General features: G+C 31.1%; 2 non-coding genes across 2 annotated transcripts; both read right to left on the reverse strand.

Annotated features, from left to right (window-relative positions):
• Positions 1 to 13,133: 13,133 nt before the first annotated feature.
• Positions 13,134 to 13,258, reverse strand: LOC131654483 (small nucleolar RNA snoR77). Its single transcript, XR_009299512.1, has one exon. It is a non-coding gene; the product is annotated as a small nucleolar RNA snoR77 (small nucleolar RNA).
• A 293-nt stretch (positions 13,259 to 13,551) lies between these two features.
• LOC131654511 (small nucleolar RNA snoR135) lies at positions 13,552 to 13,693 on the reverse strand. Its single transcript, XR_009299536.1, has one exon. It is a non-coding gene; the product is annotated as a small nucleolar RNA snoR135 (small nucleolar RNA).
• Positions 13,694 to 16,029: the final 2,336 nt, after the last annotated feature.

The following is a 16,029-nucleotide window of genomic DNA, read 5'->3' on the forward strand; positions in this document are numbered from 1 at the left end:
CAATAAGTTATGTTAGCGTAAAAGAAACTTGTTAAATAAGTCTTAAAACATTAAGTTCCAAAGAAAACATAATTTGAAATTGTAAAAATCAAAAAGTTCTAAAAAGAAATTAGGAGATCGATAGAAGTTGTCTGAATCTCAGATAGGCGGTTCGGCAGAGGTGGCTGGCGGCGGTGTGAGACAGCGGCTAGAAATCATAAATCTACGGCGGCGGTTTAAGTCGGCCCGTGGACGGTTCGGATTTTCATTCATCCTATTTGGTTTTCTCAATTAATGTATTTTAAACTTATCTGTTTCAGTCTGTTGATCCATTCTTTAATGGTTTGTGATTTGAGTTTGTTATGGATCTATTGAGTTTTCACAGTATAAATATGTCTCACTTGAATTTTTGTTATCATGACCTTTAGAATTTTATGACTAAGGACATAGGACAGAGGTGACAATCATAGTAAGGAAAAAAGTTTAGAGAGACAATGGTTGAGGGAAACCTTTAGAGGTATTTAAAGGGATTGACAAATAAATTGTGATTCATATATTGAGAGTTTGAGAGACTGAAAAATAATTGGGTAGAAAATAGAATTTGTTCATGGAAAATTGGGTAACTATTTCTTTGTAACTTATTTGCAATCTTTTGTAACAACTTTTAAAAATATAGTGAATCAGAGAGTTGCTATCTTTTCCATAATAGATCGTTTGATTGAACTAGACAAACAAGTTATTATATTTCTTGTCTTTTATCTTCTTTTACCAAGTTGAATTGATGTCTAATTGTGTAAAGAGGTATTTTTGTTGAAGAGCATGTACTTTATTTGTCATTGTTATTTGTTCTCACATATTAAAAATTTTAATGTGATTGACTTCCGAATAATTTTTCAAAATATTTTTAACAACTATATCAATTTCACAACTAAACTAATGTCATGTTTTAAAAGGGTAATGCTAACATGTGTCATAAGGGTATATGTTAAGAAATCTACAAATAAAAAGTTTGTATTGAAAAAATAAATTAATTAATTAAATCTAAATATTTAATAAAAGCAATGCACAATTTCCAAAAAAAAATATTTTTACATTTAGTTCTTTACATATATCATAAGGGCAAATGTTAACATTATCCTTTTTAAAATGATTAAAATGTCAAAAAAAATTATAATTATCTAAAATATATTATTTCTATTTAATATTATTAGAGAATAGGGAATAGTTTTATATTTTATTCTTCAACTTCAAATAGAAAAGGAATATTCTATGAGATATTTTAGAATAAGATAATTTTAGGATGGTATTAAGGGATTGCTAACCCTACCCTATGTGGTGGAAAAATACCCTATGCAAAAGCAACTGCATCACACATTAGTTTAAATGGTTTTGTTCAATCAAGTGCTTCCACAATAGGTGCATAGAACAGTGCCTTCTTAAAATATTTGAAAGCATGCTCACATTCCTCACTGAAGACATATGAAGTATTATGCTGCAGTAGTTGGCACAAGGGTTTTGTGATCTTGGAAAAATCATTGATAGACCTTCTATAAAATCCAACATGTCCATGAAAATTTTGTATGCCTTTAATGTTGTATGGTGGCGATAGTTTCCAAATTACTTCATATAAATACATGCATCAAATCATATAAATATACATGAATCCAAGTATTTGGTACTGAAATACCAATAAGTTCCTAGTCAACACATTATACATATTAATGCCTTAATACAAAAGTTCTACACGATGGCATAATACATACAAGATGTTCAAAATAAAATACTAAGAACTAGATCAAACAATGATCTCAAAAGAACTCCACAACGGAAGCTTCGCCATACCAAAAGAACATAAGGAATAAGGAATCAAATTGCTTTCTCCTTACCCTTCGCGGAACCTGTAGCACCTGAAATCAATATATAATGGGGTGAGATGCAAAATCTCAGTGAGTTCCCTATCCTATGGATCCTCTCGGCTTTACAAGGTTCTAACCTATAAGTCTCAAGTCATAAAAGGAACTAGACCTTGAGTTCTCATACTAACATTATATGGAATCATACTTAGAGTTCAAAAACTCAACACAAGATTATTAATCGGAAACCAATACCAAGGCATCCCCATATTCCCGTCCCCTTCTACGTCTAGGAGGTGGCACGAGTCATGGATCCTTTGGAAAATCTTGACATACGAAATGGATTCGGACTCTACCCGTAGGTTCCATTCGTACACAAAAGCGGGAATCAAACCTGCCAAGATTATTTGTGCCTCTCTGCACAGTGCCTCTCTGCACGAAGAATGCCTGTTAGCATTCAAAAGAAAAATAAAGAAATAAGGAAATACAACGGTTCCGATTAATACATCATACAATGGTGATCGCTCCCGCAAACCACTAGGCCTGTTAGCCCTTCATACATTGGTGATCGCTCACGCAGATCACTAGGCCTGTTAGCCTTTCCTCATAAGATTCTAAACACGTATGTTCCATATAATGTCTCATCCTAGGTTTTCTTTGTTAAGATACACATACCTAACAAACTCTAGTTTTCCTCACTTATCCTTTATTCACATAACAATGAAGTTATTCAACCCTCTTGATATAAACATATATAACAAGGTAATACTAATCCACCTGCAATAGAACTCAATAACAATTATAGAGTACACAAGCATCGTACCAAAAGCATAACGTTCTCATGATTCCGAACGAAACCAACCCAAGAAATCAAGAAATTCCCGACTCTCGATTAAATAAATTCTCCTTTTGTTCCCAAAACCTACACTACTAGAAAGTACACGCTTCTAGCCTACTACTGCTTCGAACGGCGATTAAAACAGAGTTACGGTTCAAAGGTTACGATCGGAACAATTTACCTCAATAAACTAAAATTAGTTAAGAAGGCTTCAGTTCGCGCCGCGCAACACCTAGGTCGCGCCGCGAACCCTCTGGCAGTAGCAAACCTCACCAAAATCTCCTGGTGTTCGCGCCGCGAACCCTTGTACGCGTCGCGTACTGATGGCAGAAACAAAACCTCTAAAAACCTGCATGGTTCGCGCCGCGCAGCCTCGTTCGCGCCGCGAAGCGCGCGAGAACTGAGTTCTCAGCTCTGCTTCACACACAAAACCCATGGTTCAAAACCATCCAAAACCATCCTAACCTGTTTCAGATCATATTAAAGCATAGATACAACCTATAGATGATATATTTATGGATTATAGGCACTTATTCATGAACATTGATGAATTTGGTCCAAAACCTAGATTTCCATAAAAACCCCAATCCAAACTGAGATTTTCATCCATAAACAAACTATAAGTTTCTAACTAGAACCCACCTCGATTATGAGTCGTTGATGTCGAAGATGAGTTGATTCGGCGGAGAAATGATGAAGATCCAAGCTTTTTCCTCCTTTCTCCTCTTGCTCTTCCTTCTCTCTACTTCTTCTCTCTATCTTTCTCTTTTGTTGTAGAATGAAGAAGAAAAGCAAAAAGGAAAGGATATAAGAAATATCTTTAGTTACACTACTAACTAAATGTCCAAAAGTATCTCTAATGCACCAATTTATAAAACCTCAGTGTCAGCTAATAACATTAGAGCATTTAATTTAATACGGGGTATTACAATATATATATATATATATATATATATATATATATATATATATATATATATATATGTGTGTGTGTGTGTGTGTGTGTGTGTGTGTTATTTACTACTGGTCTACTATTGTTGGTATTCCTTAATTATCTTACTCTACTGATGCATTGCTTTGTATTGCTGTTGGGAGTTTTGATCACTTGGCATATGATTTGACAGGAGGTACATACCCAAATATTCTTCACCAGTAAATTGCTTTGTATTGTTGTTGGGATGACATAACATTGTATGATTACTTTCTTAACCCCCAAGAAGGTACAGATTTTGATTGTTAATTTAGTGTTTCTTTTTATATGACTAATAAATGTCTATGTCAAGTGGTTATAAATATTCATTTGATGATTCATTTCAATATGTCAGAAGAAACAGCTTAGTGAAACTGGTAGAAGAAACAGCAATATTAGAGAGCTTATAGGCAGAAGTTAAAGAGAGTTTATATACATGTCTTAAGCTCTCTTGAACAATTTTACATGTAATTGTGTCAATCGATAAGTTCCAATTACCTATAAACCAACTAGGCCTTAAAGGAACTATGTATGTTCATCAAGATAACTCATTTAATCATTGTCTTGCAGAAACTATGTCTAACTTACTGCTACATGAGGTTAGTAGTATCACCTTAGTTAGCTGACTAAAATGGATGAAGGAACCAAATTAATGAGCTATATGTTCATTGAAATAGAGGTTTCAAAGTATTTACTAGAATGGAGATAAATCATTACTGATTGTAAGGTCTAAAGGTTCAGTTGGAATATATAAATGCAAGTAACACTAAGGTATAGTGTTAGCTATTTCCTCTTTTCAAAACAAAGCCATGATTGAATGTGAAGGGCAAAAAAAAAACAAATAAGAGGGAGTGCATGAATTGTCAGCATTGTGCAGTGCTATTCAAGTTTCCTATCAACAGTTGTTTGACAAAGGAATGTCTAAACCAAACTTCAGCTGTTCATGTGAATGATGTTTCCAATAAAAACATTAAGGGCACTTATGATGTTAGAACTGCTTCTATTCATTTTGCTTGTAGTGACATTGCTGCTTGCAAAAACATAACACTTTCCGAGGTTGAGCTTTTACCATTTAAAGGTGAGTTATTGGATGATCCTTTTTGTTGGAATGCTTATGGTGTTCAAGAGACATTAATATACCTCCAATTGATTGTTTAAGGGAAGGTGACCCTGAGGCTGTGGGTGATCTTTCTACATATCACTATAGTAATTAGTTAATGATATTGTTCTATATTTGGTATCTTAGGTACAAGATATATTAGTGTTACATAGGTATAAAGTGCCTTATAATATTTTCTTTTCACAAGACTGTTTATTTCCTTCTGATCTTTTAGATACACAAGTTTGGAAGCCTATATTTTCAAGTTGCTGGAGAAGTAACATGGTTAACTTGTATTGTGAGAAGTGTATAACACTCTGGGCTGACAACATGCGCAACATCAAGCACCATTACATGATAAATGAATCTTCTCAAGCTTAATATTGACCAAAATAATAAAATATTATGTAGTCTAATTGTTGATGCTGCATATTTTAAAGGCTATGTAATATTGTCAAAACTACTCTACAAGAGAAATCTTTTTATTTCTATCTATTACACATTAAATTGTCTCATGTGGACTACAAAATAGCACCGTGAGGATGCGAGCTTTTCGTTGTGCTGATTAATAATCAATATTAAATTGCTTAATGGTTTTTAAGAAATTTTGCAAACTTAGGTCAAATCTGTGAAAGGTCTTTTCAACAATGTATATTATTCATGAGATGAAAGATATTGTTCATGTTAGGATGAAAGATAACAAATTAAGATTATTTTTAAGCATTGTTGAATTTTTAAAATGATGTTTGAGTTTGTTTATTAAATTTTCAGTGTATACAAATTAAGAAAAGTCACACTATTTATTTTAATATGAATGAAAAAATTTGTTCTAATTTTTTTAATCAATTCTATTTATTTTTTATCAATAAAAATATTAATTTTAATTAATGTATTTTTTATTTTAATACAATTAAAATTTTATATTATTAAATTAGATAATACTCGACAATTGTATAACCAACTAAATTTTTAATTTATGGGTCACTACCAGCACAATACATATTTTAAGGTATACGTGTTCATTCTAAATGTTTAAGGTTTTAAATTTTGTTTCTCTTTTATTATTCACCTTAAGATATAAATTACCCGTGCGGACGCACGGGTCTTCTACTAGTTATCCTTTTTAAAATGATTAAAATGTCAAAAAAAAATAGTTTTATAATTATCTAAAATATATTATTTATATTTAATATTATTAGAGAATAGGGAATACTTTTAATTTTATTCTTCAACTTCAAATAGAAAAGGAATATTCTATGAGATATTTTAGAATAAGATAATTTTATGATGGTATTAAGGGATTGCTAACCCTGCCCTATGTGGTGGAAAAATACCCTATGCAAAAGCAACTGCATCACACATTAGTTTAAATGGTTTTGTTCAATCAAGTGCTTCCACAATAGGTGCAGAGAACAATGCCTTCTTAAAATATTTGAAAGCATGCTCACATTCCTCACTGAAGACATATGGAGTATTATGTTGCAGTAGTTGGCACAAGGGTTTTGTGATCTTGGAAAAATCATTGATAAACCTTCTATAAAATCCAACATGTCCATGAAAACTTTGTATGCCTTTAATGTTGTATGGTGGCGATAGTTTCCAAATTACTTCAATCTTTACTTGATCCACCTCCAATCCTTCCTTGGAAATCCTATGACCCAAGACAATTTCTTCCTTTACCATGAAATGACAATTTTTCCCAATTTAACAACAAGTTACTTTTCTCACATCTAGTGAGTACCAGCTCCAAATTGTCCAAGCAACTCTGAAATAATTCTCCAAAAAAGGATGAAACATCCATAAATACCTCCATGGAACATTCAATAAGATCAAAAAATATGGAAACCATACATCTATAGATATTTTTTTGTAGCATTGCATAGTCAAAATGGCATCCTTCTGTGGAAAAGGTTCCATAAGGACAAATGAAAAAAAAAATCTTGGTCTTAGGGAGCTATTGCAATCTGATTGTAGCCACATCCAGAAAAGAATAAAACTCTTTTCCAACCTATCTATCTAGTATTCGATCAATTAGTGGAAGAGAGAAATGATATTTCCTTGTGGCCTTGTTTAATTTCCTATAGTCCATGCCAATTCTTCAACCATTGACAACTCTTGCAAGGATCAATTCATTCGTTTCATTTTAAATTATTGTCATACCACCCTTCGTAGGAACACATCGAATGGGGATCACCCACATACTGTTAAAAATAGGGTAGCTGATTCTAGCGTCCAACTATTTGATGATTTCTTTCTTCACAACCTCTTTCATGATAGGGTTCAATCTCCTTTAGATTTCCTTTTCATTCTCCTCCAATAGTATTCTATGCCTACACTCAGTAAGACTAATCCACTTGATATCAATTATTTTCCAAGATATTTCTTTCTTGTGTCTTTTCAAAAGCGCTAGAAGTTGATACCTCTGCCCTTGAGGCAGTTCAGTTGCAATGATCACTGGCAACTTATTGCAAGTGTGAAGGTAGTTCACTCAATTCCAATTCAGGTGGATTCTCCATTAATGGAACATTGATTTTCACCATTTCATTAATATTGTCAAAGGTTTCAAAAGGTTCTTTCCTTCTTTCAAATTGGAGTAAAGGTCCACTTACAATACCCTCTTTCATTAATTCTTTCTTTTCTTGCTCACCTAGCTCTACATTTAATTCATATTCTCTTAATTTCGGCTAGAGACCTATGAAAAATCACCTATGTCTTCATCAAAGTACTCTAACACATTTAATATATTAAAAACCACTTGGTAACTCTGCCCTTCAAACAGTTCAGTTGCAATGATCACCAACAACTTATGTCCTGCCTTACAAGTGTGAAGGTAGTTCTTTCAATTCTAATTCAGGTGGATCCTCCATTGATTGGACATTGATTTTTACCAATTCATTAGTATTCTCAAAGGTTTCAAAACATTCTTTCCTTCTTTCAAATTGGAGTAAAGGTCCACTTACAATACCCTATTTCATTAATTATTTCTTTTCTTGCTCACCTAGCTCTACTTTTAATTCATATTCTCTTAATTCCGACTAGAGATCAATGAAAAATTACCTATATCTTCATCAGAGTATTTTAACGCATTTAATACATTAAAAACCACTTGGTACCCATTTAATCTCATGGTAAGTTCTCCCTTTTCTATATTTATTAAAGTTCTTCCAGTTGCGAGCAATGGTCTTCCTTAGAGGATGGGTCTGTCTTAGTCAGCATTGAAGTCCATAATGATGAAATGAGCTAGAAAGACGAACTTGTTAACTTTTTCTAATACATCTTCAATCTTTCCTAGAGGGTATCAAATGCTTCTGTCAGCTAGCTGAAGTGTGATGGTTGTTGGTCTTCAGCATAAATTCCTATCTTCTTGAATATAGATAGTGGCATTAAATTAAGGGTTAAATAAGTTTTTGATCCCTACAAAATTACCAAAATTGACTTTTGGTCCTTATAAAAAAAAGTCATGTTTTAATCCCTACAAAATTATTTATGCATGTTGTTTTAGTCCTTGTAGAAGGACTAAAATGTCATGCAAAAATAATTTTATAAGGACTAAAACATGAAAAAAAATATAGGGACTAAAAGTCAATTTTGATATATTTATAGGGACCAAAAACATATTTAACCCTTAAATTAATGCTTAATCCAAGGTCACATAATTCTCTACCAAAAAATGAATTTTCTATGTTGCAAGGAATGGTAAAACTTCTGAGGTCTTTCAACTTAGGTGGTGATTTTCCTTGCACTAACTGACTACATTCCTGAGATAGTGCCACAATTGCAAATTCCCCTACTCTTTTCCTTTTTGTCAAGACATCTTTCATGAACTTTGCATAATTGACATTTTCTGAATAACTTTAATCAATGGTATCTTGATATGAAGTTATTTGAATATTTCCATAAACTTCCTAAGCCTTCATGATTCTTTATGGAAAAGGTGGTGATGGCCTCTATTGTGTAAATCTTCTTATTAAACTGGACTCTGGCACTTCAGATGTCATCGCTGCTTCAGCAGGTGCGTGTTAGAGGTCTTCTTAGTGGGTTGCTTTCCATTAAGTCATCTCAAGGTTTGGTTAATATGGGGTGTGTACCTCTTCTTCTCTCGAGGCTTCAGAAAGCTTTACGTATTTCCCTTGCATTTCTTGACTTTGTAGACTTGTTCCTTCATATTCCTTGCAACTTCTCAATGAAAAGATTTTACATGTTTCAATACTCTTGGTACCATAAGTTAACGCATGCCTTTTAGTAGAGCTTAGGAGTGATCACATAGTTCTTCCACTCAGTGTGGATGCAATATGTCCAACCTGATTATCTAGGTTTTATTAGTATGAGAGTGCGCCTAAGAGGGGGTGAATTGGGTTTTCTGGATTTTTAGAGTTTTAAAGTGATGATTCTTAAGTTCTTATTTTTCCGAAAATATTTTGACGAACCTATGAAGTAAAGTGCATAATTTAAATGCTGAAAAATAAGGAACACAAAGATGCATACTAGTTCTCCTTATCAACCAATGTTACATCTAGTCCCCTCACTCTTAAGTGAGATATTTTCACTATTGTTATATCTTTGTACAAGCCTCACATCAAGACTTCTCCTACAATATTCTAACAACAACAACAAAGAAGAAAACCACTTCCTTGATTTCCAACAACACCAACAACTATGGTGGACTTTGAATCGTCCCAATTCAAAGGACTTTTTCCAACAAATTGAAAGACTCCTTCTAATTTGCGAAAACCTCTAGACAGAACAATCACTTTCTTATAGTTAAAAAGCACCACACACTTGGTGAAAAATACAATAAATAGATAAAATTTAGTACAAACAGACTTTGCAGCAGACTTGATAAAATTGAGAGCTTTGCTACTTTTCTCATATATTTAGAATTCTATCTTCTCCTTCAATAAACAAATCAAGATGATATAAACAGTTAAGTGCTCAAGTATTTTCACTAAAAAATTTCACATATGAATAAAAATTATACAGAAAATAGTTTCTCTAATAATATATTACTAACACTTGAAACATATGAAAATTATTCATGAAAAACATGATTTTAAACATAAAAAATTCTACTATTAATACATCACAAGACACCTCTTGAAATAAGTAGCAGTGCTGGAAAAATATTCTTAATTAATTGCAATGATATGTGAAAAGGTTTCATGAACATGTGCAATGAAAAGGTATCATGTTGATTCGGAATTTTCCAAAAATTATAGATAACAATCAATTGCCTATACCCCAATGTTCAAACATATGCAAAATTACATAGTGGCAATCGCTTGCTTCAGGATGATAATCGTTTGTCACAAGTTCAAATTCCAAATTTTGCTTGGCAGTGATTTTGAACAATCAATTGCTTCAATATGACAATTGATTGCTTCAATGAAAAAAAATGCAATTTTTGCTAAGTTAAATATGCAACTTTAAACGTATGCATGCTTAAAGTTTATGATTAATTCTTGAGCATCAAAGGCTTATAACAACTAAATTGCATATTGTACCTTGATCTATGATCCATTTTCATTGAAATCCAAAACATTATGCAAACCTGATACTTTGATCTTTCTTCTAAGATATGCTTTTATCTTCATAAAAAGAAAGATAATGATTGATGATGAATATTTTTTTCACAGATTTTTTATGCTAACACCTTGAGATTGAAATTGAGTCATTGTCTCCTGAATAAATGATTTAAGAACAACTACTAACTGCTTATTTCTTTGTGGAGCCACTGTATGAATTGGTGTAGAAAAGCCAGGTGAAGTTTGTGGTGATTGAGAATTTAATTGATTTTGGTAGTTGCTCCATGAGAAATTTGCGTGGTTACGTTATCCATGGTATATGTGTTGTTGTAGGGGTTGTTATACCTCTGGTTTCCCACATACTTCAATGAAAGTGGATTTGTTAAACTTTCCTGAAATATATGAGCTCCTTTACAATAAACACATGCAACTTCAGTGGAAACAGTCATAACTTTGACTGGCTCAGCTACTGGTATGTCAAAAGTTGTCATCAGATTCTTCATCATTTGGTGAATTTGGGTCAGCTGAGTAGCAAGAGCTATGGTTTTAATGACTTCATGCACACTAGATGGCTTCTTATAATTTGCAACAACATGTGGCTCAAGGAATAGGGTCGCATAAAAGTAATTATACCAAGAAAATCGACTAGTTTATCCATATCAATTTCATACTTGAGCAAATCACACACCCAAATAGTCTAGAATTGCTATAAAAGCTCAATTGTCACTCTTTCAGTGGTGTTGAATTTGTGTGGGTCATATCTCCATGATTAAGGTGGAGTTATTGGTCTAGTAAATATGAAATAAATATGTCTCATCTTCCTTATATATGAATTTCAATGTGTAGGCGGAGGGGGTCTGACCGAGCATAGCATTCACTAAACCCCAACCTCCTTTATACGTCTCCTAGTCTCATGAAAGGAAAAGAAAATGTCAAAGGTATGCGTGATATTGAGGCCCAAATAGATTACCTCAAATGCCCAAGAAAATGCCCAACTATTAAGGTGAAATTAGGAAATGGCAACATTTAAGGTTATGAAATGCTCGGATTAGAAGATGGTGAAGGGAATCCCAAGCTAAAATCTTCAATAACGCCAAGGTAGAAGTCGAAATACTCGTCATGCACTCCAGGCGATCGTCGCGTCGCTCGAATCTTATGGATCTAAAATAATGCAAGCCTCATCATTGGTGTTAAACAAATCTAGTCCATCTCAAAATCTTTTACCCAAGAATCGTTGAGACAAACTGTGTCGTAACTTAGAACCTCGACACTAAAAGAGCTAGCGAGAAGCTCCACGATAATATGAACCAAATCTGATGAAGAAGACACTAAGTCTATGTCACTATCAATAAAAACGCTAACAAATAGGATGTCATTATTCTCTTTTTCCACAAAGACCTAATCCACTTTTCTTGTGGTGCATCTAAAAGCTTCTACGCATCTAGACATTTTTAGGAGAAATCTTTCTCCCTCACTCATTGCACTCACAAATCAAGACCAAAATAAACGATGAGATTGAATATAAAAAGATAAAGAGAAAGCAGACATAGACAGAATAAAGGATACCTTGAAACAAAGGATTTTGTAACTTGTGAAACACAACACAAGTTTTATAACAGAGAGGTAAAATGGATACATTTTTGGTACAAATTTTTTATAACAAAGCAAGTTTTAAAAACGTAGAAATAAGATTCGTTATTTATTCCATTAAGATAGCTTTATTTCTTCAATTAAGATAGCTATGATAATAAATTAAGACATGTGGTTTTCATTCTCTATTTCGTATTTACTTTTCAGATTCATTTATGTGGTTTTCATTCTCTATTTCGTATTTACTTTTCAGATTCATTTATGTGGTTTTCATTCTCTCGTATTTACTTTTCAGATTCATTTATGTGGTTTTCATTCTCTATTTCATATTTACTTTTCAGATTCATTTGCTCTACTTCGTATTTACTATTTACTTTTCACATTCATTTATGGGGTTATGGGTTTTCATTCTCTACTTCGTATTTACTTTTCACATTCATTTATAACATTCATTTTATAAATGATAATAATTTAAATGTTCAAATTAATTAAGTTATAAAAAATTTAATAAAGTATTAATTTTTATTTCCTTTAATTTAATATTTTAACAACAAAATTCTGAAGGCTTATCTGGGTTATCTAGGTTCATTAACAAAGATATTCTTGAGACTTATCTGGATTGATTAACAGAGACTTATCTGGATTCATTAACAAAAATTTGATTAACTAATTATTGTGCATCATTTACATTTTTTTTATGAATGACATGAGGAATAGTGACTATTGAATATTATGAAAGAATCGTTAGTTTATCAAATTTTTATTTATTAATCAATATTAAATTAAAACTTATTATTCAATATTAAAATAAAATTTTAATTTAGAATTAAATAAAATTTGAAATAATATACAGTATATTATTAATTAGCCAATATTTAATTAAAATTTATAATACAATATTAAAATAAAATTTTAATATGGTATTAAATAAACATTGAAATTAACATACATTGTATTATTAATTAATACATATTTAATTAAAATTTATAATTCAATATTAAAATAAAATTTTAATTTAGCATTAAATAAACATTGACATAATGTAGTGTATTAAAAAAAATAAGGTCATAATGTATTAAAATTAATTATTTATTTTAAACAATTAAAATAAAAAAAATTAAATAAGATTTTTTAAATTATTCTAAAATACACATTTATCTAAAATTAGTATTATGAACTCAAAAAAATTTATTTAATGAAAAATTTAACATAATTAAAATTTGATAAATATACAAAGAGTTAAAATTTTACAAAACACACTCAGATATATTCATGAAAAAACAATGTACTTAAGCTTACTAGACCAGCTTCAGAGAAAATTCTCAGCAAATCTGAAGAGCTAAAGGATTTAATTTATGAGCAGTTAAACACCTCTCATGCTATTATATTTAAGCAAGTAGGCTGCCTGAATCACCACTCAATAATAATTAAAGTTTAAACAAATAAATTAATTAAAAAACAAAATAGTATAAAAATATATCAACTATACCAATTATATTCGCCAGATTTAAAATATAAACTTCATAGCGAAAATTGCGAAAATTGATAAAATTGATTAATTTTGATATTGGGATCTGCATTCATCTCAAAGGCACATGATTTATAAGCCAAAGAGCCAAACTCCAGTCCCTTAAATTTTATTGAATTTTCATAAATAATGGAAAAAAATCATTAGAGTTCAAATAAATTAAGAAAATGAAAGATGTAGAGAAAATGATTGTTGTGATTTTCAACATGAAATGAAAGACAACTGCCCATTCTCTCAAATTGATATCGCATGGGAATACTTTCGGAAGAATGCAGTAATAATAGCACAACACCGATACACACTATCCCTGCTTAATAATAAAATTGAATTTGCAAAAAGAAATTATAATTATAATTTATAAACACAAAATAACTAAGATCTAACATAAAAGAAATAACTACAAGGAGAAGAAGAAAAAATGAATTCACTGGTAATGGTATTGAGTGATTGATGAAAGAGAAGAGATGCAGTACTGTGTATATATAGGGATGGAGATGGTAGCGGCTAAACCCTAAAAATGTGTGAGAATTGGTAATGAATTGGGCTCGGGTAAATAAAAGTATATAATGGACTTAACTCTAGAAAAAAGGATTAGTTACTACAATCACACCCATACTTTATGATTACACCCTCTATGAGTGAATTTTCATATTTTTTTATATTTTTATTTAATAAAACTTTTGGATTATATTTGAATTTATGAATCAAAATAAAATGGAATAAGTGGAATGAAACAAATTATTATGTGGACATTTTAATTCTGAAATCCTATTTAAATTTGGTGAGATAGAATGTAGTAAATTTTATTATATTTCATTTCAATCTATTTTTATTTACAAATTCAAATAGCATAATCTAATTATTTATCACTTCATTTAATTCTATTAGTTATTCAAAACATAATTTTAGAGTGAGAAAATATGTTTATATCTAACATAGAGAAGATTTTAAAACAAGCTTTTAACCTCTTAATATAAAATATGCATTTTTATCACTAAATCAAATCTTTAAAGTCGAAGATATAGATTTTTGTATATAGTAGTGTTGTTTTTTGGGGTTATTGTATGGGTCGACGAATATTTCTAATGGTTCTATGATAACATTGACTCATAATGAATAAGGTTCAAAACAACCTCTGAAAGTCAAGAGATGTTGGATAAAGACTACATATCAACATACATTACCACCTGAAGACATGTCTTGGAATAGAAGGTTCTAAGGAATTGAAACTCTGCAATTTGATAATTAAGTCTAAACGCAAGCTCGATGATTGAGGTACACAATTTTCTAAACCTAAAATACATCTCACTAATGATAGTCACTAACTTAGACGTCGAAGTGTTTATATGTACACCCACTAGGCCACTATGCCATAAAAGACCTACGACAGCGCTTTTTTGGGGCTTTAAAAGCGCTACTGTAGGTGGCGCTGCTATAGGTTTTAGCAACGCTTTTGGTTTAGGCAAAAGCGCTGGCGTAGGTAGGCCTAAGGCAGCACTTTTTCTTAAAAAGCGCTTTCATATATTGGCCTAAGGCAGCACTTTTTCTTAAAAAGCGCTTTCATATATTGGCATAAGGCAGCGCTTTTTCTTAAAAAACGCTTTCATATATAGGCCTAAGGCAGGGCTTTTTTTGAAAAAGCGATTTCGTTGGTGTTTTTAATAAACGTTTTATAATTTCTAATATTTTGACATATCTCAAATTCTCACTAATATTTTGAGAAATGCATTTATTATATTAAACAAATAAAAATTTAAAAAAATACATTTAATATGAAACATTTTATGAATTGAATCTATAAGTATTGCATATATTTATTATCAAAATACAAATAAAACATCACTAATTTTATAAGTGCTCTAGAAGTTAAGTTTACAATCAAATTCTCAAAACACAAAATACAATACAAAATACACACACACACACACACACACACACACACACACACACATATATATATATATATATATATATATATATATATATATATATATATATATATATATATATATATATATATATATATATATATATATATATATATATATATATATATATATATATATATATATATATTGATTTGCTCTCTAAGAAAACTAGTTCTCTCCAGCCGAACGTGACTCCTCGATGGCCATAATTGACTTTCCAACAATGCACAAATCAACTTCTAATTTATCTTCAATTGTCCATCGCATGTATACATATAAGAATAAGAAGAAGAAAAAAATAAAGTTATTAAAGGAGTATAATACATATTGACTAAATGACTTATAGATAAGTCACATAAGTAAATTGTCACTACACTAGAAATGTGAAACTAATCTTCCTACTTGTGAAACTAATAAGTTATAAATCAGATAAGTCGTGCTTGAACATTCAGACACACAAACAAATGTATCATATAATAAGTTGGAAAATAAATAAATAAAATCATGGATATCAAAAACCAAATCAATAGCACTAGGATGTCCTTTAAAGACTGAAGGAAATGAATGATGGAAATGGAAAATGGTTACCTTGGCAGCATTGAATTGCCCCCAAATCCCAGGAAAGAACAAATTAGGAATTTAGCATCTGTTGGATTTTACTTTCTGATTGCATATACTCAAGACTCAAGTATCCCATCAATAGTCCAAGAAGGAACTGCATC

Source organism: Vicia villosa, linkage group LG2, assembly GCF_029867415.1.
Source record: "Vicia villosa cultivar HV-30 ecotype Madison, WI linkage group LG2, Vvil1.0, whole genome shotgun sequence".
Classification (NCBI taxonomy): domain Eukaryota; kingdom Viridiplantae; phylum Streptophyta; class Magnoliopsida; order Fabales; family Fabaceae; genus Vicia; species Vicia villosa.